Source organism: Phalacrocorax carbo, chromosome 12, assembly GCF_963921805.1.
Source record: "Phalacrocorax carbo chromosome 12, bPhaCar2.1, whole genome shotgun sequence".
NCBI classification, from domain to species: Eukaryota; Metazoa; Chordata; class Aves; order Suliformes; family Phalacrocoracidae; genus Phalacrocorax; species Phalacrocorax carbo.
The window spans coordinates 11,543,879-11,568,159 of record NC_087524.1 but is presented as its reverse complement, the minus strand read 5'-3'; positions in this window follow the sequence as shown (position 1 = coordinate 11,568,159).

Below are 24,281 nucleotides of genomic sequence, written 5' to 3'. Positions count from 1 at the left end.
CCTGTGCGAGGCGGTGGCAGATGTAACGAGAGGCCTGACAGTCAGTTCTGCCTGTGCTTTGTGGCGGATCGTGGAAGGGATGTGGTGACGCTGGGCAGAGGTTTATGTGTGCAGGGCACCCAGGCCAGTACTTCTGTCTGTTGTTATGGCTTAGTGAGTACTGACATAACCCTTGGCAGTGCAGGAGGTGTGGGCAGTATCATGGAATTGCAGCTCTTCCTGGACAGAAAGCAATTATTAAGTTAAAAAAAAATTAATGCATACAACGGACAAAAGAAGGCCTCTGCAGCTTCCGCTGACAATCAGCCGGGCCTTGGCTGCCGGGAGCCTTGCGCAGGGTGCCAGGCGGTGCACAAAGACATCTAGCGGTTAAGCGACCTACTGCAAGTTAAACGCAGGTATGAGAGCTTCCCTCCCCGGAGGGGGAGTTCCCTGCTCTGTGGTCTTCTGAAAGTCCCTGCGTGCAGGTGCATCAAGGCATTGTCCATAATGTTATGTGATGGGGTAAGAATATGTTTACTGAAAGAGGCAGCCATTCTTAACATTTACACTGAAAGTGTTTTGACCAAACTCAAGTTCGATATTAGATCTAAAAAGAGCAATTGGGTAACAGCATTTCAAATTCTTGTTATTTTAAAGAAGTGCTCTGTGCAAATGGAAGTGTTTGTATGCGTGATCTTCATATCCCTCCCCCCCCCCCCCCCCCCCCCCCGAAATTCTTAGAGGGAAATATTAATCTCGTATTTCCCTCAAGAGTTCTGGAAATTTGGAAATTGGAAGCAGTGTCATGTAGCCAAACAGAAAAGACTGGAAGAGAAACAAGGTTGCCTGGCTTCTTAGCTATGTTGTCCAAGAAGGTGATAAAACAGAAGTGCAATAAGTGCTTTAAAAGGTCATTTTCACACCCCAGTCTCTGCAGACATGTACATGTATTTAAATATCCAAGTGGTTTCCCACCACCTCCACGCATTAGCTTTTGTCTCAGCTGTGTCTGTGGGAAACCCGACTCATGCATCAAGCAGTCCGCAGTGTCTCCGGAGTATGTGCTATTGACTAAAGCAGATCGGGGAAAACGTTTCTGCCAAGGTGCCTGTTGCCTCTGTCAGTACTGCCTGCGCTGCAGGACCGAAGGACAAGTGGGGGATCTCTGAGCAGGTTGTGCTGTGATAAATCGGGTCTTTCCCAGCAAAATCGATGTGTGTGCAGCGAGGCTGAATGATCAGGGAGTTGTCTGCTGGACGCCACAGCCTCTCCCGGCCGGGAGGGAGACCTAGGAGGCTGGGAAGCAGCTGCTCTCCAGGCTGATGGTGGCAGTTCAAGGAGACGACTGCTGGTCAGCGTGGACCCGTGGTGGGGCTGTGCTGCTGACTACAGATGATCCCAAGAACGGCGTTCCGATGTCGTGGCAGAGACCCAGCCTGGGTAGGTCTCTCCTCAAATTTGAGGGCAAGTGTTTCCCACGGGAAGGCAGAAGAGGAGGATTTCTACCAAATGGTGAAACACAACAGCCAGGGAAGCTTTTGTCCTCTTGACCCAAAGCTGCCGTGGTTGGCTTAGACACCTTGGTGGGGATGGAGGACATGACACTGAAAGCAATTTGCTAGGTTTGAATGTCCTTGTTAGGCCTTTTCCCCACCTCAATTCCCTCTTTATGGCCAGATGCCAACCTGGGACTGTTCCCACCCAGATCCCAGAAATTCATGGCTCTTTCCCATCCCAAAGTCTCCTGCAGTGCACAGGGCCAGAGGTGAGGCAGCCCGGACTGGTTGTCTCCTCTAGGCACCACCCAGGGAGCCTCCGCAGGTAGCTCCTGCCCTTCACTCCCCACCCCGTCCCTCCATGCAACCTTGACCCTGTGGGCTTTGTTGCAGGGAATCTGCCACTGCATCTTGGCCACAGCTTGAAGATCTCTACCCCTGTCTCGGATGTGGCACCAGGGCAGGGCTGGCTGACACCATTCCTAACGCTAAGGCACTTGTCTCCCTATTCGCTCCTTGAATATGCAACTACAGTTTACATACTTCCCTGTCTAAGCTTCAGGTTTCCAATGGAAATTAAAATTGGCTTCTTTTTTTTTCTTCTTCCAGGTTTTGATTTATTCCATCAGTGCCTGTGTTCCCTGGGTGGTCTCTCCCCCTCTCCTGGTGGAAGAAGAAAGTTAAGGAAGAGAGGAGCAAGGAAAAGAATGAATGGAAACCAAGTTCCTGTCAGGATTGGGTTTTATTTTTTAATGTGTGCTATCTACAGAAATGACCATAGAATTGTGTTGTTCAAGTGAAAAATGTAATTTTAGTTGATTGATTAAAAAATATATATATTTTTTGCATAAAGGCTTTTTTTGTTGTTGTTGTTGTTGTGGGAAGGAAGGGGCATTTTCAATAACAGCATGCTTAATGGTCTATTTTCAAGCCATTCAGTTTTGCAGTATTTTTAACCCACTGGGTGTCTCATAGTTTAGATCTTGCTGCAAAGCACATTTCTGCTCCTTATACAGCCTCTCTTGCAGGGGTCCTTGCTGGGGTAAGCCACCCGGTCCTATCACTTCATCCAACCCATCCATCCCCGCTCCCAGCCCAGGGCTTGATCCAGGGGTGAATGTTAGTGCATGCAGCACCGACAGTGATCCTGACCACAAACATTCAGGGAGCACACAGAGCCAGCAGAGAGCAGCCTAAGTCGTATCAACAGTCAGAGAGAAACCCTTCTTTCTTTTTTTAATTTAAATTAATTATATTTTACTGGACTGAGAGCTGGTGAAGGCTGCACCTTCAACTGTGTTGTCCCTCAGGGCTGCCCATCACCAGCTCTCCCAGGAGTGCAGGCTCCTGGCACAGGTTGCTGCCCTGCTCCTGTGATGCACCGTCTGCAGTGCAATTTCCACACTCAGGTGGCATTTGAAGAAAAAAAAAATCAGTCCCACCCATTTTTCACATACCTGCCAGTGGTTTGCTCTGGCTCCTGGTGTCATGGGAGCCTTTTGCCCACAGAGCCTGAAGGTGGGTTGCCTCCTGTGTGCGTGCTTACTTGCAAGCCCTTTCTCACAGCAGCCTCCGGGGCAGTTTGTATGGGCTGGCAACCAGGTGAGCACAAAGCCTGGTCCCTGCAACTGCCATGCACAGAGCTGCATTGTACTGAGCCTGCTTAAAAACCAGTCTGGGGCCAGCATGTTGTAAACGTCTCCCAAAACGGAGCATTAACCCACTGGAGAGGGTCTACCATGAACCTCTGATAAGCCCCCATCACCCCAGTATCGTGTCAAGCAGCCCTGGCTGGGTACCTCCGGAGCGGGAATAAGCCCCTGCTTACTGCGCGCCAGGTCCCTCTGTGCAACCTGTCTCCTGCGCAGATGTGCTCTCCCATCTGCAGTGGCAGGGGACTCCGTAAGCATCCTTTGCTCCTGTTTGCATTTGGAGCTCATCTTCCGATAAACACCACCACGTTCCTCTTGAGGTTTGAATACAAAATGAGCCGGGGAATTTCAGACGAAGGTAGCATTAGTTTGGGGTGCCACAGCCTTCTAGGAGGGGATTTAAGGAGCTTGGAGTGGTGGTGAGAATATCTCTGCTCAAATCCAAACAGGCAGCTTGGTAAGTGCAAAGCTGAGGGAAGTGTTCTCTTCCCCTTGTATACTATTAATATTTAGGGCCAGGCTTCAATTATTCATTCCTTCAGGGTGTGCTTTTATCATCTCAGTGCTACAGGATTAGCTTGTGCACCTTCTCTGGGCACTCAGAAAAGACCTTTTCATAAGATTTGTGAAATTTCATATCTGAGAGGCATTTTGCAAGCAAAATACATATCATGCCATTAGTCAGAAAAGGCAAATCTTCCCCATCCCCACTTGCAGCTTCTTTAAGACCACAGAGAGCTGAGCCTTAGCAGATGTACAGGATCTGGCCTTGGCTGGAGATGGGATAATCCAGCATGGCTTGATGAGAGGTTGGGTCCATTATTTCTTCTTTTTATACAAGAACAAGGAGATACCTAATGAAAAATTTCTTCACTGAAAAAGTGGTCAGGCACTGGCACAGGCTGCCCAGAGAGGTGCTGGAGTCACCATCCCTGGAGGAGTTAAAAAAATGTGTGGACGTAGCACTTTTGGGGTATGGTTTAGCAGGCCTGGGGGTGTTGGGTTGGTGGTTGGACTTGATGATCTTAGAAGTCTTTTCCAACCTTAATGATTCTGTGATTCTGTGGTATTAGATAGACCCAGAGCCACCCCGTACTCAGCCATGGCCCTTGGCACAGCCAGCTCGTTTGTCTGAGCTGTGGACAAATCAAAGTACGTTGTGATTAAATACTCCAAATTATTGGCATCTGCGCTATAAATACCTGACTTGTTAATAGCCCGTCTTCCTGCTGGGCTGCAAAGACTGACAGTCAGTTTGCTAAAATAAGGATAGTCAGATTGCATGTTTCTGAGCACAGCTTGATCGGGGCAGGGTCTGCGAAGAATTCTATTATATTTGGACAAATATTCTTTTTATTTAAGTAAAGCCAACCATGGAATTAACATTCCCTTTCTCCCGTCAGGAGCCTGAGCACCTGTGGGAGCTCAACACCACAGCAATCACTGCAATTTCAGAGTCGGTCAAAACAAGAGACAAAGAAGAAAACTTTTTTGCCTGCCTTTTGAAAATATTTTGGAGGGTTATTCTGTTCTGGGACGAGACGATAAGGCCATGAGAAGACCATGAAAAGTTTTGCTAACAAAAAACCTGGAAAAATTATTGAGCCAAAAAAGCGACATCTTTCAAACCATTTAGTTTACATTGTTTTAGAAAATGGTTTGTAAATTTTTGTGATTTTTGTAAATATTGGCAATTCTAATTAAACTGAAAGGATTGGGTTAATTTTTAAAGCAAAAAAAAAAAAAAAGTAGAAGCTGGGAGCTTTCCATTTAGAATTTGCTGGAGCAAGGCAGTCTGACAATTTTTAAAACCATATTAAAACATTTTTTACTTTCTATTTATAAATTTTAATATATTTATTATATATACCACATATACGTAATATATAATCTATAAATATAATCATTATTTTAATAAACCAGCACAAATTATTTACCATACATTATAATAAATTATTAATAATTATATTATTATATATTATATATTTAACGTATATATTTATATTTATATATTTTTTATGTTTATACTTTTTTACATAAACCTGATTAAAGCTGGCCCTAATCCCCTGCGCAGATTGAATTTTGAAGAACTTGAATTTTTCAGATAAGAAACAGAAAACCGTAGAAAAACCCCAAAGTCAAACATTTTGCTGAAAAACTCCTGCCGCCGCGATTACACTGCTCCTGAGAAACAGGAGTAGCAAAGACGCATCGAGCTGTGTGTTCATCCTATCAAGCAGAGCTAATATCATGTTTGCTTTCTGCAGTCAGTGGAGTGAGGAAGGAAACCCCAGAAGTGATCCAGCATACTTGTGAGCTGGGGCGTCCTTTTGGGGTTCGTGCCTTCTCCCTTGGCTTGAGAAGCAGACAAGGCTTCTCTCTCAGCCATCTCAGGCACATGGTTACAGCTAGGTGGAATAAACAAACCTGTGTTCAAGTGACAAGGCTCAGGATTGACGTGCAAAGCTCTCCTTCACGTTGGGCAACGCTTCCCAGTCAGGACCTTTGCCGACCCCCCTCTGGGAGCAGCGCTGCGTTATCACTTCCAAAGCGATCGCATCATTTACAAAGGTCTCAACTTTTCAGACTTTAGAAATATTTCAGGTTGAAACTGATGGCACTGGGCAGCTCTGAATCAATCAGATTTTGAACACAGCTGGATGAGAAATGCCAGAGTACACGTGGGCTGAGCAGTTTGGTGGACAACACTCGTGGCTAGTGGCCATTTGGGCGTCCTCGCTGAATCTAAGACCTGCTGTGGCACCTGTGGGCGGGCGGGACCGTAGGCCAGTACAGACTAGCAAGCAAACTGCACCTCACCTCTGCTCCCCTCAGCCCAGCTATGGTAAGACATGTTTCTTCCAACCTCTTGTCTAGGTTATGGCAAGGCAGTTAAAAGGGCTCACCACCCGGGGCAGAGATGTCAGGAGCAGTTACTGTCTTTGGGTTTCCTACAGGGGAATGGGAACAAGGGTTTCCACTTGGCAAAGCAAATAACCCTGGGCATTGATGCTTTTGCGTTTCCTTTGCTGAAGGCTGTGGGTAACGGTACCTGAGTGCCTTGCGGTGCAGGGGATGTGGCAGAGACGTCCCGTGGAGTTAAGTGCTCCTCGCTGCTCCCTAGTCAGGTGGCATTGCGCTGCTTCTGCTGCGAAGCAGAGGCGGCAGGAGGCAGGTGCCTGGCCTGTTGCTTAAAAAATAGCCTGTCTCCGCATGAATGCTGTTTAAAGATGCTTTTTATTATTACCACAGGAGCAAAGATGGCTGTTTCCATAACACCATAGTGCTAGCACCATGTATTTGCCCCACAGCAACCACTGAGTCAGCAATACAAGCTCCTTCCTGGGCAGGAAGCAATAGATAAGACTGTCTCTACTTTGGGATAACCAGCCCCTTATGGAGCCAGGCTGAAATGTAATATCTCCTGCAAAAAGCTCCCCTGGAAGCATTTCTAGTTGTGGTAGTGTGAGCGGCCTGATGGAGAGATACCCAGCTCCGTCGCCCTTCCTCACAGGGTCTCTCCACCAAAAGCTGCAAACCCATTTTATATTAAAGGCTCAGCACAGCTCTGAGGAGCCTCAGTAGGACTCAATTTTTAATTATGAAATATCAATGGAGACAGCTTTTTTTGTGTGTGCTGTCTCTTGCTCCTGCAGCACTGGTTATAATTTCTTATCAACTCTGGATTCTGGTCTCTCTGTGACCCCAGCTGAGCGGCAGGGAGGTGCCGGCTTTAAAGAGGGGGCACGACAGGCCCCGAGACAGGGTGGAGAGCAAGAACGGTAGCTGGCAGTAAAAGCTGACAACCAGAAATTAATGTAGCTTTTAACCATCAACTCTCAGTAAAAATAAACTTTGAATCCTACCAGGCCTAGCTGTAAAATCACATGGAGGTTGCTTTAATAGTTGGCTGAGGACACTGCGCCCTGCTTCTGTCGCAAAGAGGATGGCATAATGCCTGTCTGGCTCATTAAGTGTGATGTGGGCTGAAAGACGGAGACTATGTGAATCCAAACCTCTAGCAAGGGATGTTGGCACTGCCAAGGTGTGGGTGGTCCCAAGGGAACGGCCTTGTCCAGGAGCAACCCCGCCTGAACCAACGTGGTCCTAACACTCCTGTCCTGGGGTGGAAGACAGGCTCCAGGGCAGGGCTCACCCACCGTAGTCTTCCTCCTGAGTGGTGTGAGCCATCTTAAGAAGGGCTGAGACAGCTGTCTTTCCCTGAGCCTGAAGATACACAGAGTGTCTTGCAACATGTGTGATCACAGGCTGCTGTGTGCTATCTGGATAAATGGTAAAGCTCCTGAAAAAGTGGGAGGCTTTTCTGCAAGGGCAGAAAAGTACTCATAGTAGTATGGAGGAGGCTCTCCAGAAGAAGGCATTCTGGCTCCATTTAATCATTTATCTGTGGACAGAGGGACATCGCTCACTTGATCACAGGTCAGGTGGTCTTTGTAGGTTGAAATATCTAGGACACAGTTAGACCTACAGCAGAAGAAGAGGACGGGTTCCCAAAGTAGGGTGGAAGAATTGTACAAATCCAGAAAAGATCCAGCTGCTGAATCAAGAGGAGAAATGCAGTGTCACCAGAAAAGCAGCAGAGTCACAACTAATCTAGTAATGACCCCGCAGTAAGGCAGGTTTCCATCACCTTTAAACAATAAAACAAGCGAGCTTTATGCTGATACTGTCAAGCATTTAAAAGTGCGTTTCATAATGGGAGAGTTGTTAATACAAGCCATCCCACCATTAATAACAGTCTGCCTAGCATTAAAAATTGTACTGCAGATGCATGATTTTGCCAGTTTTGAAACATCAGCAAATTTAGTTTTAATCTGCTGTAGAGCTAGAAACAGTCACCGTAAGGATGATATTGTTTTGCATTTAGTGCATTTATTGACATGAGGAAACCAGCAGGCATTAATTTAAAGTGATTAATTGAGGAACATGCAAATGCAAAGGCTGGATAGAAGCACAGAAATCATGTGAGTGGAACTGGAGTTTGGTTACTTGGTTTCCCTGGGTTCACCACCTCCCAGCAAGCCTTCTGTGCCCAGCGGCAGGGAACATAGTCTGAAGTGACAGGGCTGGGTCCAATGAAGGATCCAGGATGGGTTTTGGGCTGGCACTCAGCTACCTAGGTGGCAGAAACCCAGCAAGGAGGGAGACCTACAGGTGGTGGAGGGTGGTGAGTTGGACATGACATCCTGGCCAGGTGGGCCAGCGTGGCCCAGGGACTTCACACGGAAGAGGCCTGAAACAAATCCTACCTAAAGAAGGTGCAGGGGAGCTCCTGGTATGTGCAGCATGACCTATCTTTGCTCTGTACATTGCACATTGAATAAGGCTCTCAGCTATCCATGACATTTTCACACCACTTGACAGTGTGAAAGTGCTTATAAAAAAGAGGAAACAGCCCAGGGAGAAGAGCGTTTCCACAGCTCTTCCCATTTACTGGAGAATGGTCAAGGGACCTATACGAGCTCTGCCCTGGTGAACGGGGCAGGAGCAGATTCAAGCTCAGCACAAATTGCTCTCAATTAGTACCTGTCCCCCAGGCTGAGGATGACTTCTGGGAAGATGACAGCCATAAGGCTCCTCCATCTCACTGGGGAGCCCCCACAACCCTGCAATAAAGAAGCCACTGTAGTGATTTGCTCTCCCCTTTTGAGAACTGAACATTGGCTTGGTCTGTAACACACACCCCAGCTGGCAAAGACAAAACAGATCATTAAGACAATAGAAACAGTGAGCGTACAGAGAGACAGGAAAAAATGACTCTCGGATGCGTTCACATTTTATGCATTTACTGGGATAAAACCTCAAGCCTGTAATCTTAAATGAGAATGTCAAAGAGAGAGCTTATGCTAATTTAATTAAAGGCAGCATCCTGGTGCACATGGATAAGGAGACGAATTAATATTGTGCACCACCCACTAATTTTGCCTTCCGTGGGTGTGCTTAGTCTGGGACATCCTGACGTGCTCACAGCTATGTTCGTCTTTTTGGACAGGATGAGTATCCCCCCAGCACGCCTCCAAAATTAGGCAGGGTCAAATTTTACGCTTTTCAGCCCCAAAGCTGACAAACTGTGTGTAAATGCCACCTCTGGGCACCTGGGCACTAATTCATCTGTCGGTGCTAGAGAGGTTGGAGTCCTGCCTGCCTTTGCTTCCCATGGGGAGAGAAAGGAGAGGTTTCTCCAGGAAGCCTGAAGTGAAGTGCTGTGAATAACGCCCCACTCTCTCCCTAAGTATGAAACAAGATTGAACTCTTCTGGGAAACAAACCAACTTTTTAATGGAGTTTGAGGCTTCATAAAGGTACCATAAGCCTTCAGCTTTACGTCCTAATTTTGTTTTGGGCATATTTTCCTTCACGTGTGTGGGAAAAATCATCCTCCAAGAGCTCTAGCAAGGTGTGACCTTTACCTGGGTGCCACAAAGGAGCTTCATCAGCTGGCTGTCAGGGCCAGGGGATGGCAAGATCTGTCTGCCGTTCGGGTGGGGACATGCATCCAGCCACTGCGCCCCTCCCAGCTACGTCCTCCCACTCCTGTCAGTTAGAAGCGACAAGGGTGGATGTTGCTGTTATTTATACACAGGAATGTGTTAAATCCTCAAAGCAGAAACAAACACCTCACCTCCTTACCTGGTGGGCCTTGGCAAAAGCTAGCTGACTCTTCAGGAAACTGCCTCTGTTGGGAGTTTTGGTGGATCTGAAAGGGGTATGCGTCAAAAGTTTTGCTTGTCCAAGTTAGATGCAGAAAAGAGTTTACAGCTTCTTTGTGCGACACATTGTGACGTGCTGAACCTGGCAAACATGTTGAAGTCCCTCCAAGTATCTTGGTAACACCAAAGCTGCCAGACAGCTTCTGAAATGCCAGGTCCTCACTGCTTCATCTCTGTCATGGCAGTGCTTGTGAATCAAACTTCAGGTCTTCCTTCCCAGCTGGGGTTGGGAAGAGGGAGAACAGGCAACTAAAACATTGCTGGGTAAAAGCTGGTATCAGTCCATACTGATTTCACACTTAGATCTTGAAATCATCTTGCAAGAAGCTGTGTGGATGTTTTTGCCCTCTGCAAATCAGGCAAGGAGTCTGGGTCTGTCACAGATGGAGCTACACAGTTTGGGGCTGACCCTGTAGCCTAATTTGAGCCCATCAGAATCAAAGTCAGTCTGTCTTCCTGTTTGCTCCCGTGGCACTGACTGGCTCCTCTAAAGTGCTCGGTGGTTAAAGGTGCCAAAGAAAGGGAGAGTTTGATTACTAACTGTGAGAATTGTGGAGGGAATTGGCGCCTCTGAGGGTAGGGGGATTGCCTTGCTAGGGAGTAAGGCTGTCATTATAAGCAGGACTGGATGCAGTTTTAATGTGACAGGAGTAAAGTAGGAATAAATTGCAGCATAAATTTTCTTCTTAATGCTCTTTTTCCAGGCAGAGGAAGCACTAAGCACGAGCGCACTGAACGGACAAGAGAGCTCTAAGACTGCAGTAATACCTTCTCCTGGTAAGTAATAAGAAGAGCAAAGCATTTGCTGGGTGGCACCTGTAACTCCTTGCTGTTAGGCTAAAAAAGGGATATGGAGTGAGTGAGTGCCTTTGCAAAGAAAGCTGCTTGTAGGCAGAGGTAGTCTGTGTTCTGCAGCAGACTGAGACACTCGGTCACAAGGCCAGCTCTGCCCATTACTTATGAACACGCTGAAAATAGTTATTGTGGAGCAGAAGTATCCAGTCCCACATGAGGTGACAAGACTGAGCTTTTAGAGAGTCCAGGTGTCAGTGAGAAAGAAGGAGCATTGCCACCTTCCGGGATATTCAGGCAGGACCTTTCTGGAGTGTGTCAGTGCTGAAACACAGGCAGGTCCATGTGTGTGGGCTGTATAAGAGATGCTTCAACAGTTTGCTGAGCCACCATCCTCACTGCTTTATAAAACACCTTGCTGCTGACTTGTAGCACAGGCAGACAGCTAGCACACTGCCCTCTGGAAGGGTGCAACTGGAAACATCTGTATTCTGCAGACAGGGCTCAGGCAGACTTTTCTTCTTCCATGAAAGCTGAGCTTCTCAGATTATAAACACCTACTTATGAGAGCTGGAAAAACTACGATGCCAAACTAGGCGTGAAATTTGCAATAGTTAGGACTTGGATTTGCACTTAGTTCTGCTTCTTGCTAAAGGGCATGAATGAAGCACGTTAATAACTTACTTGCCTGAGGAGTACGTAATGTCAGACCCCCAGAGGAGTTGGAAGGACTGCTCTCACCCCTTGAAATTTCCCTCTGGCTACCAGGTATTCTTTTATCATCACACTTTAAAGTGAAAACACTCTACATTTTTCTCTAGACTGTATTGCAGAGCATGACTTGGGAGTGACCTGAATAGGAAGGTCTGACAGTTTACTTTTTTAAAAGGCTCTTTAGGGAAAAAAGCAGACACAACCCTCTGCTAAATTACACCAGTGTCAAAGTAATGCATTGCCACCACTATTGGATAGCATCACACCTGGCTAAATGAGTGTGAAAGAAGGACTGGGACCAGCATCACATTATTTTCCACTTAGCAGAGCTGCTATGGTCTCCCCTGAGCCCAGGGGGGCCTAGAAAAACCTCCATGGATCTGACCCCCTTCCCCCAGGTTTGGCAAGTCATTAGAGATGGTGAATCAGTCATATCTAGTGGTTTGGAGCACTTGGAATGTAAATAATGGCTGGATTTCAATTTCTAAAGAATATTTCATTATTTTGGACTACATCAGTGGGAACAGCCTCTGCCCACTACACTAAGATGATCCATCCTTTCCCTGTTCTTCCTCTTCACCCCAAAATGCTGCATGTGTGGGAGTCTGGGCTAAGTGACTGTGTCCCTGCTTTCCATGTCGGGGGGAGGGACCGCCGATTCAGTTTTTTTTTAAGCCCAGGGAGGAATATTTCTTGTTCATAAAAGTTCTGGCTCTGCTAAAAACCAGCTTATCCGGCAGCCTGAAAAAACCCGAGTGCAGGCAGCGCCTCGCTTTGCCTTTGGGCCGTGACCCGCTGCCCCCCTCCGCGCTCTGCGGTGGCGGCGAGGGAGGGATGCCGGCGGGGCCGCGCACCCTGCGCTGCTCCGGGGCGAGGCACCCTCCGCGCCCCGGCGTGCGCTGTCTTGGCGCCGGCCTGGTGCAAGGCTGCCCCTCCGCGGGGTCGGAGCCCGCACGGCGGCCGGCGCGGAGCCCCTCGCTCTGGGCTGCCGGGGCGGCGCGGGGCACCCCGGGGTGCTCCAGCGGGGCGGGCCCGGGGGAGTTAGCGCTTCGGAGAGAACGAGCGGGAGCAGCCCCTGCTCTGCTCCCAGGCGCCGCCGCTTCCCATCACCAGAGGGACCCCTCGGACCGGCCATGGGGTCCCCCGGCACGGCTCGGCTCGGCTGGGGAGCCCGTGAGCGGGGCGGGGAGCCCGGGGCTGCCGGCCCCGCAGGCGGGCTTGGCTGCGCTCCCCAGAAACCCCTGTAAGCTCGGCCTTAATAATAGAAAAGAGGCCGACGCGAGCGAATAGAAACGAGCGGGCTTGGCATGGAGGTGTCAAACAAGCTGGATTCACCTCCGTTCCTCTGGCCCTGCACCGGTGTATGTCGTTAGGAAAATCTGCTGATAGTTACACAGCGATGCAAAGCGTCCAAGAGCTTTGCAGGAACCCAGCATAAACGACCTGGTCTCTACCAGGGACACTCCTTGTGGAAAGAGCTATGGCTAAAGGGAAAAAAAGGTGGAGGGGAAAAAAGAGTAAGGAGAAAATCCTCATGGCTTTTTGGTCAGCTGTGGTTTGCTTTGCACTCTTTTGCGGCTGACAAGTGTTTGAAATTATGAAGGTAGAATTGGTAAAATTAAGGCCTGTTGCCATCAAACTTATTCATGATTTTGTGGGCAGTGAGACATAAATAGGCAGTGATTGTGCGTGGTTTTAGGTGAGAGCAGGAGTTTGGTCTTTTTTCGTAGGGGATGTCATATGCCTATGTATCATCTACCTATTACAGAACAAGTTTTTTTCCAAAAAGAAAGAAATGCCCCATGGATTTTTCTTGACAGAGTCATGAGGGTAATAAGTTAGCAGTAGGAAAAAAGCAGAGCAACCAAAGGGCATCTGCTACTTCCTAAGAAACTGCTGGGCTCCAGTATGCTAAAAGCTGTGATTATTAATATAACAGGCAACGGGGTTGATTTGAAACCTTAGTGAAGTCAGATGTAGCATTTTTTTTTTCACCCTTATCAGGGCTAAAATTTGGATTAGGGCCTTTCAGGGAACAGTTTTCCTCAAAGCGAGTGCAGGTCCTGGGTGTGAAGGAGGATGCGAACTCCCTGGCCTCAGCTTGCTCAAAGGGAATGGCCCTTTGGAGGGGAGTTTGCTGAGCATCTGCGCTTGCAGTGCAATACGATGGCTGTGTGCTCAGGCTGTGGCAAGAGCTCCCTGGGTACCCCTATGAATTCTGCAATTTAAAATGCTTCAGAGAGTTCCTGTCTTTCTGCTGTCCTTCAGAAACTGCCAGCTGGAGGGGGAAGACTTTTTAGTGCCTTGCTCAAGATTTTTTTTGGGAAATCAGACACTTGCTTGTATTTGTCACTTTCTTTTTGCAAAGGTTTTCCTTCCTTCCGTAATTACCAAATGCAGTGGTGCACCCAGGAGACGCCAAATAAGGGTAGACAGACCTCGAGCCAGAAGCTTTATACCCAGCTGACGTGGAAGGACAGGTCCCTGCCCTGGCTGCATCAGTCATCTGTATTCATCTTTGCTGCAATTATCCTTCCTGCAAAGCCAGCCGTATGCCTTCGGTACAGCTGCGTGACTAATCCTTAAGTAATCGTTTATTTGGGGAATGTCACCTCTGGGTGTGCTATTTGTTGGTCCATAACAGTACATTTTGAACGGAGCAGGTTGAAATAATCCAATCAGCATTTTCTGAAGCGGGATATGACCCCTTCCCGTTTTCTCCTTGTCCCCAGCAAAGTATAAGAAGCACATGGTGTGCATGTGTAGAGATGGGAATGTGGTCAAAGAGATGAGGGGTCTCTGAAGGCTGATTACACTGTGAATGGTAGAACTGGGGGGAAACACAGGGTAAAACAATTTGGGAAAAGATGCTTTGCCTAGCTGTTGGAGCTGCCTGCTGTAGGGCAGTGGCGTCCCAGAGCTCTCTTTGAAGACATGATGGGAGCTATAACACTGCCTCACGGTGGGATGCTTTGTGGCTGGAGATCATCTGGGCTTCCATGTCTGAGGCCACGTCATGGCCACACTGTGCTGTATGAGCTACAAGCAGCAAGAGCATTTCTAGTACTCCTGAAACATCCAGCTCATGATTCTCCAGGGACCTGGGTTCTCTAGTGCTGGTCCCTCATGAGCTTTGGTTGGCTGGAGGAGTGTAGGTAAGGCTAGATGTGTTTTCCCTGTTACAAGCTGGTATGTTGTGAATGTCACAGCACAGCCAGCTATTCTTTAAGGGTTCTGGCAAGACAGACAGATGGGAATAATGTCGTGTCTGGAACCAGATCCCATCCCAGCAACCCTCATGAAGTGGAGAACCTGCCTTCTCAAAGGTCTTCTCTTGAACATAATGTTTCAACTTTTGTGTACTGCTTAACTCCAGTGGAAAGAACATTTTCAGTCCAAATTCCTCCTGGTTTTTCACTTCATGTCTTTTTTTTTGTCATATAAGTCAACCCAGGAAATTGGCAGGTTGAAGAGGAGGGTGGCGGCAGGCCCTGGGGCTGGTTGCTCGCTCTGACCTCAAACCAGGACATGGTTTGAGTTGTTGGCATAACTCAGGGAATATTCAGCCCATTGCAGGACTGGTTGCTATGACACTTTGCAGATCACCGTACCAGGAGCTATTGGTGCAAGAGTAACCTACATTCTGCCTTGTGTCTGATTAAACCCTTTTTGACAGGAACTCTTTTTGGCATGAATATGTATGACTGGGGCTTTGCAAACCAGAAAAATCTCTATTCATCCAGTGGTGATAAAGGATAACTCCTGTGGGACAGCTCTGGGGTCATCATGCTTTTAAAGTTAAAAATAAAGCTATTTTTTATTCAGATGTTGCTTCCTTTGGTGATAATACTCATCACTTGCATTTTGGTGTAGCAATGAAGAATTTCTAGGTGACAATTTGTTCTGGAAAATCAGAGGAAACGCTTCTAAAGAAACTGATTCCCAACAAAATGAAGAGTGAGCTGGCTTTTTCCTCCAGTATAAAACAAAGAGGTCAAAACTTGGCATTTCCAGACCAGACTGAAGGTATGCTCCTGCCCTGCTCACTGAAAACTGGAGGTGGTCGAAGGACCATTGGTCGGTTGTCCCAGGGGCATTACACCTAAGACAACTTTGTTAACTTTCAGTCAATGGCCTTAACACTACTGCAGTGAAGGCAAAAACAAGCTGGTTCAAATGAGGACCAGCCTCTGAATGTCTGGTTCCAGGAGCATTTTTAAGGCAATGCAAATGTTTCTTAAGGCTATTTTTTTTTTTTTGCGTTCTAGTTCAAACTGCTGTCTAATCCTGTCTGGCATCTGGTGCTTCAGAGGAAGGAAAGGAAGAATGAAATGAAACCTCCCTGTAAAGGCAGAGCATTCAAGTAAACTGCATTTTTTTTTTTTGTCTTAAACAAGATTAGCAATCGTTAAAAAAACAACTCAGAGAAGAACAGTGCTGGGTTTTGGTCATTTCCATGAAGTTATCAATGTGTCCTTAGGCATGACGTCTTCATTTTCAATGCCTCCTATTAAACACCAGCTCAACGGGGTCATCACGGGGTGACTGACATTATGTGAGTTGGTTACTTTTCCCAGCTGATGCTACTACCTATTTTTGGCTTTGCCCTTTGGCTTGCCTTTGGCATTTGAACTGTATTAACCACTAGCAATATGAATCAGTGCAGAGGACTGAGAGTCTTAAGGCCGCTCAGGCAAGCTGGAGATGTGCCGAATAAATAATCAAAGCTACTAATGAGGCTGCATAATGCTGGGGGCTTGCAGGGAACTTTCTTGCAATGTAGTCATGAGTGTCACAGTTGTTTGAGAAGAGGGAAAACATAATGTTTGTTACAGCAGAGAGGAAATCCGACTAGAATATTTTAAGTTAAGTGAGTAGCAGCTATGGTGGTGTTTAGATTTTCTTGCCACACAGTTGAGTATGTTCATTATTTATGAGAGCATTGTTGGAGCTGCAGTGGTATAAGAAGAAGGGCAAAATCATTTTTGTAAAGAGAAGTAATAGCTTTTAGTTATAACAAAATCTATTCCTGCTACCTAAAAGACGTTTTTTCATTGTCGCCACATAGGTGTCCGCATCTGGTGAGTGATCGTGCAAGTTGCAAGCAAATCATCTGCTTTTTTTGGCTAGAGGAATTCTTCACTCTAGCATTTGCAAGACATAGGCTTATGTCCTCCAGGAAATTCCACATGTTAATCCATTGACTATTGGCTGGGGATCATGGTAGCCTATTGACTACCAGGTCCACTAAGGAAACTGCTGCCTCTGTGCTTCAGGTTTACCAGGAGAGAGGAGAGAAAGGAGATGCAGAGTTCCCACGCGGCATTGGGAACAAACTGTAGCAATCCTCAGCAACCCTTGCCACTGGACCCTGCTGTCCGTCCTTCCAGATGTGACAGCGCACGCTTTATGTAGTGCAAACATTATCAAGTCTCGCTATCACAAACTACTCCTGAGCACATCTTTCCTCATCTGGCCAGCCAGCTAATCTCTGCCTGTCCTCAGTTTTGTGCGATCTTGCTGTAGGTCATGGCCAGGGGAGGAGGAGTGAGCAGGAAACTTGTCCTTTTGTGGCCTGTGCTATAACATATATTTTTAGTTTCTATGTCTATCTCCCCACTGCCCCAGAACTAAAGGGGAGGGTGGAAAAACTGATTTGATAGACATAACTGGTAAAAATTTGATAGACATAACAGGTAAAAACCTATGAGATCTAAAAGAGAGCAGGAGTACTTCACCAGATCTCTGTAGGAACTTCATGTCCCACTTTGAGTATTTTTGGGAATCCTTTCCCCCTCCCCAACTTTTCTAAATGCTGCATTTGAAATTTTTAGACTCCCATCAAAAAAAAAAGTGTACGATATTGTCTTTTCTCTCAACCTCTTTCATTCAGTCACAAGGGCCGTCATCTCTCCTCACCCACCCTGCTGGGAGCCTGCTGCAGTGCTGTGACTGCTAAATCCACCCCGGTGTCTCCACGTGTGGGGAAGGGATGGAGGACGTGGCATCAGGGGCAGCATCCTTGGTCCCTTGCAGTCCTGGTCTTGGAGGACCGGGATACTTTTTGCTTGGCTGCCCAGGAGATGTTGCTTTCGGGAACACCTTGCATAGCCCCGACAAATGAGGCAGAGCTACAGATTGCTTTAAAATCCTCAGGCATCTTATGCAGAATTCATTATACCCCAGCCTCCAAAATCATTAGTCAGCAGTGGCCATTTTTTTAAATTACAGGGTTTAAGGGATTATTGAGTCATTACCCTGAGTTATTAATACCCGCATTGCTTCTGAAACAGTTCAGGTAAGGAGGTGGTACAGCCTCTGCACCCAGGATGGCGGGGAGCTGGGAGCACGACACTTGCTTTTAGTCTCCAGAGCAGAACTGAAAGGAAAACATGCCTTTGTGTTGAAAAGTTAACTCATTCCACAAGCTTTTCACTTTGTCTCTTGAGGGGTCAATTAAAGCTTCACGGTCTTTCCTGACACACTGGCAAAAAAAATCTTCATCTCCCCTTCCTTTGATTAACTCTGTTGTTATAAACAGACGATGCAGCACAAGCAAGGGAAACGAATATGCTCTCCCCTATAGCTGAGATCCTTCTAAATGAATCAATTAATTTGAACCAGTGCACCCCTGTGCTTGAAAAGGTGCAACGCTGGCACACAGCTAAAATCCTGCTGCAGTCTCGGTGTCGTGGGGGGCGAGTGGCCTCAGATATGGGAAGCCACGCCTGCACACATGAACTTCACACATGCACTTGGGCATGGGCTTGCTGAAGCTGTTACTACTGCAGATCCCTCCCCCCATTGAAGAGATTTTCTTGGCCTCTTAGTTCCACAAAAAAAGATGCTCGTAGCAGGCATTTAAATTTTTATGAAGTGCTTGCTTTATTATCTTAATAAATCCTTGTTTGGTTTGCAGAATGCATCCCCACTGAAGTTAAGAGTTTATATGAAAATTAAAATGGCACTATATCTTCTTAATTAGACAAATGTATAGATAAAAAGAAACAAATGTCAGCTGGCAGTGGAATTTAGCTTTGCTGGGAGTGCTCTTTTTTATTTCCCTCTCAAGATGCTTGCAGAGGTTAATGCTGGTGGTGCAGGCATTCAAAGGGACAGCAAAACCGTCCCTTATCAGTAGGCAAAACACGGGCACGGCCTATTCTTCTGTGTTGTGCATCTCATCCTTGCTGAATTATTTACATCTAAAAATAAGTTACGTAATTATTATCACATAAAAATTAAGAGATTCTGTATTTCACAGGTGAACAGTCAAGGCTAAGCCCATGAAGTCTTTGCTCTGATGTATTTTTTTAAGGGACACTAACTTACAGGTTTAATTGGCAAAAACGGTGGTAGAATATTGATCAATGAATTTTTTATTCAGATTGTTTTCGGCTTTCAGAAGCAAGACATTTCAGAAGCAGGTCATTATTATTTCTTACATCTCCTAAAGACTGTAGCTGTAAATCAAGGGGACTCACCCAATGTTTTCTACAAGAAAGCAAATTTTTTTTTTAAAGGAGAAGAAGCAAATTTTAGCTGAATTGCGGGAATAGTTTTGTTCTAGCTCAGAGCTGGCTGCAGGGTGAACCTCAGGCTGCGTTTGGTCTCTCAGCTACACATGGCAGAAGAATTTCTGGTTCTTATAATGAAATATAGTGGGAGAAACTACTGGGTTTTAAAGTAAACTCTTGCAGTTGCTGTCACTGATGTCCAGGCTTGTGGTAATGGGTTTTGTTCCATGTAATAGGTTGGGATAACTGCTGCTCTGTAGCAGGTCCTGGCTATAGGGCTCCTCATCTTCTGTCTTGTGTTGAGGTGGTTGGAGGCTTGGCGGGAGGCACCAGCACGCACATCTCCTACAGAAGTGTTCCAAGATAGATCCTGTTTATTTTGTGACTGTAGCATTGCTGGCTGCAGCAGCTACCTCTCCTCCCCTCTTTTCTTAATCATCCCAGTGCAGATGAGAAAGTACCTGCTTTGACTTTGCAAGGAAAACACTGGTTTTATAAACCTGCCCTGTAGCGTGATGAGTGACACCTGGCAAAGCTGCCACTGCAGTGGCCGGAATCGGGGTAGAAACCAGAGGAGGAAAAATGCAAACCAGAGTTTAAAGATCTCTTCTTAAAGCAGATTGGATACTTTCTGTTTGCCGTACAGCTTAAAACACTCTTGCTAATGAACTCTGCTTGAAAGGTTTTATATCTTGATTTCTCATCCTTCTTTTAAAACTTTTTAAATTCAGGATTTTTTTCTGCTTTTAAAGGGAACATGACAGACTCAAGGAGACTTTCACGCTTCTCGAACAAAAGCAAGACCATCAAAACAGAATCCTGAGTTGGGACAGTCTTTTTGTCTATAGGAAGTCACAGATGGGAGGTTTAAAACAGTGCTGCTATCGGCAGGGAGAGAGGCAACTTGCAAACTTCACTGTGCCACAAGATGCATTGGTAAATCATCAGCCTCTTGGGAAATGGGACCGATTCCACGAGTGCTGCGAATCTGTGGGCACATCGCATTAATCTGCCGGTGTCTGGCTGGCCCTTCCGATGCTGATGCGTTCAGTCGCTGCCGAGTGGGTGAGCAGGGGCTGGTCACTGCTGTGCGATGGCGCGGTCCTGCTGCAGGACGAGCTGCTGCATGTGGCTGTGCGTTTGGGTGACAGCATAAATGTGCTCAAGGAGGTTTTTGCAGGAGAATAGCCCAACTCAAATTTTGAAGCACTGAGCTGTGACTGATTGAGATGTGGGTTGGGGCTGGACAGGAACTGACCTTATTTGCTGCCTGGGTTATCTGACTTTCAACTCCCCTGGGAAAGGCAGGATGGGACCAGCAGGCTTCCTAGGGAGAACAGCCTTTTGGGGGATAATTCCTCGCCCAGGCACACAGCAGCAGCCATCATTAGTTATGTTGCGAGTGTATCTTCCAAATGCAGAAATAATTTCTGAATATTTTATGGCTTTAATTACACCACCCTGCATGTGCTGCAGAGAATGGGTTATTAGGCAGCCGGATGCTAATTACCTTCTAGGATGAGGGTTTTTTTCTCATGTTTTTCCTGCTTTGGATAGCAAAATATTACATGCAAGAAGGCAAAAGTTCATGGCAGCATTGAACTAGCAAAAAGACTCCACCTTTTCTCCAGTAAGACTCAATAGCTGGGCTATCAGCAGCGTATGGTTGTCAAAGGGCAGGGATGGAGTATTTATCAGAAAGTCATTCATATCTGCTGCCAGACAGATTCTTCTGCGGTTCAATCAAGAAGTCCTTGGAGTCACTTGGTTTTGGTCTAACACCCAGGATACATGGATGGATGTTCAAGAGTGGGTAATTCAGGCCAGGGTCGTTGCCTGGCCCTTCCATGTCTGGTTCAAAGAAGGGGATCAAACTCTACTGCTGTGATGTGCCACCAGGCTCACTCTTAGCGTGAGCACAGTTAAAATAAAGCCTGGCTCTTGAGCTAAATGTAGGACTTAGCTTCTACCAGTGAAATGACAGCCATGATGTTACAGCTCTCACAGAGAGGGCCTGGACTATCTCTTCATGCTTTCTAAGCTCACCTGTAGGCAGGTCTGTCTATGCAGGCAGGACTCTGAGTCTTGGAAAAGCCACGTCTAAGGAAACAACCAAGGCACTACAGGCACAAATCAGAGCCTTGATGAAGAGTTTGGCTTTCCCATCTAAGCCATCTCTGCATCTCCCCTGGTATCTTTTACCAGTATTGATCTTTCCAAGTAATTTATTTTGACAGTGTGCACAATATAACAGATGCTGTCTGCTCCAGCAAGTAATGAGTTCAGGTATTTTGCTTTGTATATGGATGCAAAAGGCCATTGCCCTCAGGTTGTAAGGCCTTGGCCTATCATCACATCACATCTCATAAATGAAACAGGATTGATCTGACTTCATCTTAACATCTTCCAAGGGAGTGGGTCTGGTGATTGAAGGAACAATATAATCTCTGCAGAGAGTGAATTCCAGGTCCTCAGCAGCCTGAGAGAAGCTATGCAAGCAAGTTTGTTCTGAGATTTCCAGATGTTAAAACATAACTGTACATCTTTGGGCAATCATGGGCTAGGGGATCAAAGAGATAATGGTACATGCTTTTGTGTAAGTGCTTGAGGTGCTTTCATCTCTAAAGCAGGTCATGCTGCTATACAGCGCTGTTTAAAACATCCATGTACTGCCCCAGCAGAGGCTGTGTTTCAGATGACATTGCTTCCTGCCATGAATTGCACTTGGCTGAATTCAAAGGAACTGGTAATGTCTGGAAAATAGCTCTCCTCAGTTCCATCATTTATCGGTGACAGAAAGTACACACATTGCACTTACCTTCTTTGGAACTGGATTTATAGTATGATAAAGTCAATGGCAGCCTCTTCGTTGACTTAAGAGGATTTTTGGGTTAGTTTCTCAGTTACCACCCAGTAGAGTGAATGTATACTGCCTTTGCAATTCAATGAAAAATAATCCATGTTACACCAAATTTTAGTCTCCTAAATGGTCTGCGTTCCTTTTACGGCACTATTTCCCATAGCTGTGCTGTCCTAGGAAGTATATTTTGTTATGGTGCAGAAAAGATATTTCTCTTCATCTCCAAATAACTTCCAAATACACCTTTCAGTTGTGTCAGCTCTTCCTTTGGTGCAGCTGAAGGTTTAGTACATGTCAGCCTTTAGTAGATTTGCCTTTTTAAGACCTGTCTCGCTTAGTTTGTGAGTATTCTTTCTGGGGCAAGGAAATGACAGTTTTCTTTCATCCCCTCCCACAGCAGGAATTGCTCTGAAGTGTGGCATTCCTCTCCCTTTCCAGTAAACCTATGTATCCTCATAAACCCCCATGAACACTGAGAAATTCTGTGTGTAAATCAGGTATTTCTCATTCACCTCTTAAAAATCCTCACCCTTTTTCTTTTTCCAAATGGTATTTTTTTCAGGAGTTCTTGACACTCATGTCTGGATTTGCTGTGCATTTGGAAGGTGAATTGGAAAGCTTTTAGTGAATAAATCTCTAGCAACACCCAGTCTGATATTCTCATCGTGGTTACAGTGATAGTGGGAACAGAGATCACAAAGAGTGTTAGCAGCAACCTGGAAGTTGTCTGAGAAGGAGCCTAAACCAGTCTTTTCCTCCCATCCTTCATCTTACCTCCGTAGGGCTTGCTACACTGACGTCCATGGGAAAGGCCTGGTTATTATTTCTTACAAACAGAGAAGCAAGGCAAGAGGGTGGTCTGGTAGCATTCCTCATTGCCAGAGTCATGTAATTTTTCTTCTGTGTAAAAGAAAAGATTGCCTCTCCCTGTGACTCTTCCCCTCTGTTCACCAATCTCCTGTTGCTGCACAGGCAGGGGAGAGGAACAGCTGCATTTGCATTACCACAGATCGTCTTCTCATATCTTGAACATTTTCCCATCCCAGCCAAAGAGATCATCTCCATCTGTGTTTATCTTTAATCTCACTCCATTGCCTATGCTTCCTTATGTGATTTCATTAAGTGTCCCTTATGCTTGTCTTGGAGAAATTTAGAAAAGCATGAAAAGACCTTTGTGATGAGAAGGTGATGAGAAAGTGTGCTCTCAGAGGCACATAGCAGGTAGGAAAGAAGTAATGATTGCAAGATATGTGAATGCTATTGCTATGGGGGTCAGAGTTAAGGTTAATTAAATGTCTTCATTGTGCATTGTCTTCCCCTTAAGGTGTTTGAGAGCCTTCTAAAAGAACCATTAACTCTGAACAGCCAAGGTTTTTAATGAATATTTTCATTGATTTTCTTGCAACAGGTTTGCTTTTAACTTACCCACATGTACTTTTCATGTATTTTGCCTTGAAATTATGTTTAAATTTTCCCAATTCAGTATTACTAACTGGTAAATTTTTAATCAGATATGGCATGTAAGTATTCCTACTTTTTAAGACAAAGCCATCAAAGTACATATAATAAATTTTTTTCAGTCTTTCTACAAACATGATATGAATAAAATAGTCTGAAAATTACATGCAGCTAACTAACGTGGCTCCTACTGAACTTGGCAATTAAACTGCCTGAATATGAATGGCTTGTTTATATGCAAAAGTGTATGTTTTAGTATTTCATACATTATACAGGATTTAAGATTAAAAAGAACGTTTTTGCATTGAGAGAAAAAAATCTGAAAATTGTTAGGTCTCTTGTTTATAACCTGCATGTTAGTGTGAGAGATTTAAATGGATATTAAGTATGAGCATTTGTGATTCATTCCTTCTATATGTATGAGCATTTCCTTTCAACATGCCTGCTTCTCAGCTTGCATGAAAACTACTGTTTTGCTGCCATGGAAATGAGAAATTGTGAGAGTTAATGAAATGATGAATTTCCATTGCTTGAAGACTTTCAATCAAGGCTGGCTGCCTTAGAGAGTTATTGTTCTCATTGTAGGAGGAACCAGAGGAGGTGGTGACCTATGTATTTTTAAGGCCCTTTTTGTGCCTTAATATGATGTCTCTGATGCAAATTGCTTTTTTTATGCCCAGACTAGCCAGATTTTCCGGAGGTCTCGTCTCCTGCTGATGGTGCTGAATGTGTCTTTGGGAATGCTCTTGACCTGACACTTGTTTGGTTACAGTTGCTTGGGGCAATCATATGGAGCTCCATGATATTTTGGTTTCTCACTTTCAGCAAATCTTCAAGTAATTGAGTCTGTGTTTGGACTGTGGGGCAGGTGATCTGCACAGAGGTCTTCAAAGTCCTCGTCTCTGATTCTCTGAGCTGGGGATCCAGCTGGACCATCCCTGCTGGTCTCTGTGCCTATTCAAAAGACAACTGGGCTGAGGGACAGGGAGAGGTAAGTGGTGTGTGCTGACACAGGGTTGGGGCATAGGCTGGGACGCTCTCCTGAGCACCCCAGGTTGGCCACAGTCATGACTTAAAACC